This window comes from Telmatherina bonti, assembly GCF_933228915.1.
Source record: "Telmatherina bonti genome assembly, chromosome: 11".
Taxonomy (NCBI): Eukaryota; Metazoa; Chordata; class Actinopteri; order Atheriniformes; family Telmatherinidae; genus Telmatherina; species Telmatherina bonti.
In genome coordinates, this window is record NC_136629.1 from 34,257,044 (window position 1) to 34,260,495 (window position 3,452).

Sequence of the window (3,452 nt, forward strand, 5' to 3'; positions counted from 1 at the left end):
ATACCTTAAGCGTTTAACTGCGTGTGCTGTGAAAACTGGTCATACTGAGAAAAAAGAAAGAGAAAATTACACTTGGTAAATGTTTTTAGGTGCCTAAAAGGGTGGAAAAACATCCTGTTCCGTGCATCCGCCTGAACTAAAGTGAACAAAATCAGCAGGACAAACTTCAGGAAGAGAAACTCTCCCCGTCAAGTTTCACACAGGATTTCTCAGAGGGACCGCTAACTGGGTTGCATATCGAGTTTTTAAAAAGCATTTACAAACAAGTCAAATCAGCTCTGGTAGTTTAGAGAGAAAAAACACAGATAGGTGGATGAGTTACTGCATAGCTTGTTAGTTTCGACTTTTTCCCGCAGATGACATAAACGTTTGCCGTCCTGTCGACGCTTTAAGGTGAAGCTCCTTACAGTACCAGGAAATACACGCTGATCCGAGTGCAGGTGGTCCCAGTGGGAAACGAACCCCACGCAAAACAGCAAATCCCAAAAATCACAACTACAACCACTTTTAAAGCTCACAAACAGGAAGAACATGATGCGAGTACATCAGCAGAACAAGTAGGTCCGAAAATACTCCAAGTGGTTGAACTGATCGGGTAAAGTTTAATGGAAACAACGTGCCACGTGAAGCCTGCAGAGCATCCTTGTTGTCTGTATTAGCTTCCAGAGAACGGTGGTACTGACTCTAAGCAGTACACTACCATCACTGCAAGTACACGGTGTCACTTCTCAGATAAAATGCTCTGCAGGTCAGGAATGGCAAGTGTTTAAAATGAAACAAATCACTGTGAGACTCATCACTTATCATAAGCAAATCCCAGTTTACCTGCACTACCACCAGAGCATGGCGGCAGCGATTTATACTCACGGGAACAATCACACTGGTTCTGTTGTGCCAACAAACAATACAGCTGCGCCAAAAAAAAAAAAAAAAAAGACCATTTTTTAATAAGCTTTTTCAAGGTAAATAAAAAGCAAGACAGAACATGTACATTGTCATCCGAGTTGAAGCTACTAGGACTCTGGACTAGCAGGTGAACAGAGTGCTGAATATGTTCATATTCAGACTGAACGTCTCTCTCGTTCTGCAACGGGCAAAGACAGAAAACTAAACTAAATCAGACACAGAATGCAAAATCAAATCTTATAAAAGTATCTTCATGCAAAAAAGGAACGAAAGTGAACAAAGTGAAGGGCACAAAACACTGAGAGAAGGCAAGTGATATGGGCTTTATGAAGGGGTGGCACAAAATAACCAACACCAGCTTGATTTTACAGCTTCGTGGCACCTGAGGGGTTGAGGTCACTGTTATCATCCAAACATGATTTGGAACAAGGCAAATGAAAAAAAGGAAAGGAAAAACAGAGCAGAGGCCGTAGCTTGCATCCCAGCTTGCTGCGTCTCCACTGCAGTCAGAGGAAAACGATGAAAACACCTTTTCAATACGACTTTACAGAACTGATCGCAGTCTTAACTTTAAACGCTTGTACATGTGACGGCTTTTGGGTTTGTTTTAAGCCAATACTTTGATAATAATGCCTTATACATTCACCGTTATTATATTTCATGTTTCTGTGGACTGAAAAATACTGCTTTTATAAAACAGCTTGATAAAAAAAGCAAGTGGAGCGATCACGACAGCAGCAACATGTTACCGTTCGAGGTCGAAGTGTAGTCCAAGTGTATGTTACATAACAGCTCAATTCTGTCAATAAGACCTTCAGAACACTTGCTTAGCTAACATTAAAGTACCTGATTAGAGTCCACAAGTAATCTGGAGGAGAAACTGCTGAGAGAGTTGTGCAGATCCCAATATGTAGATAATAATTATTACCACCAACACAAGCTGGTGGAGCAAATGGGAAAAGACTGGGGAGAGATCACAGTCCCTCTGCGGGGGAGTAAAGGCAAGCAGACAGCACTGCTCAGCTTCATCGTTCAGCTGCTCTGAGAAAAAGAAATGTTAAAAAGATGAAAGGCTGTAAGAGGTTCAGGCTTAAACGGGGGAGGTGCAGCATCACCATGACAGTACAGGAAGAAATACACTTGTGGTCCACTTTTCTCCAAACCACTGGGATCTGATAGGTCTGCGATCCGCTGGTGGTGAATAAGAGCTTAGTAACGATGCCGTTTCAGCAACTTCGGATCCTAAACGAGCAACTCTTCCTACAGCATGAGACGTGTGTAAAATGCAGCTTCAACTTAATAATTGCAGGTTCGTGAAACGACTGATGTATGAAAGATCAACACCGGCGGAGCCACATGTCATGTTCAAGTATTAAATACAACATTTTTATAGCATGCAGAGGGACACAAGACTTCCCCGGCTCACTGGGTCTTTCCACGTTTAACGCTGTTAAAAGTCTAGTTTGAGCCACACTTTATAGTTTGCATTATTCTGGTAGAGTTTGGACTAATTCTGCCAATTGACAAAGTCAAAGTAGAGCTGGGTTCCCCTCACTGATACGAAGCTACAGAGACGGGAAAGTATGGCGAATGTTACAATACGTCTGTTTGTTTGGCAGCTGAGGGGTTTTTTCATGCCAGGACTCAGAATAGGCATCCCAGCAAGGCCGCAGGCTGGCAGAAACGCCAGAGGATGAGGACAAAGTAGACAGGGAGGAAAAATCAGAGAGCAGAGGACTTTGCAAGCACAAGCTGCTGAGCCAGACTGGGTCCGAAACAGAACTCATGTGAGCGCTCCGTTCTGTTGGAAGACAAGGTCTCGGTCCCATCGTCTCACGCTTAACCCAGCAGGTTGGGTTTCTGTGCATGGCAATAAGCTCATGTTAGTGTTGTTTAGAAGTAGGCAGACTGAGGAGACACAAACAAAAAAGCAAAGGCCATATGCAGTGGAGCAAAAAGACAGAATTCTAAACTGTTTTTCTGCTTTCCATCTGAGCTGAAGGAGGCAGGGGGAATCTCAACAGGATTTGGCTTCAGTGCACTCCTCAGAAGACGGCGGCGTAGGGGGCGACTCTTTGCGCAGGCAACCAAACCTCTCAGCTCTTGGAAATAAGATCTGTTAAGTCACTGATGGTCAAGATGGATCACTGGAGCGTTGCTTCTTTCCGCTGCGTACGTCCTGTTCTGAAGAACGGCGGCACAAATCGTCCCCCGACGCCCTACTGTCCCCGGGATGTTATGCTACAGTAGCTATTCACACAAACACAGAAACAAAACACTAAAATACTTAGTGTCTCTGTGCTTCCTGACAGGGCTGATCACAGGAATCATCAGGAAAGCATAAATTAAAGACCACAATATTAAAACATCTCTGATAGTGGGAACTCTGGGGATTTTAGGGAACGACTGCTAGAGGTTATCATTATTTACAAGTTGTAATAATTAAAATGGCTTTTAAAAGCTTCTCCGTCTCCGTCTTTGTGTTCTTTTAGCGGCCTCTGTAAATGGGACTGCTCAGCAGCGTCAAAAATGACATCATGGTGTTT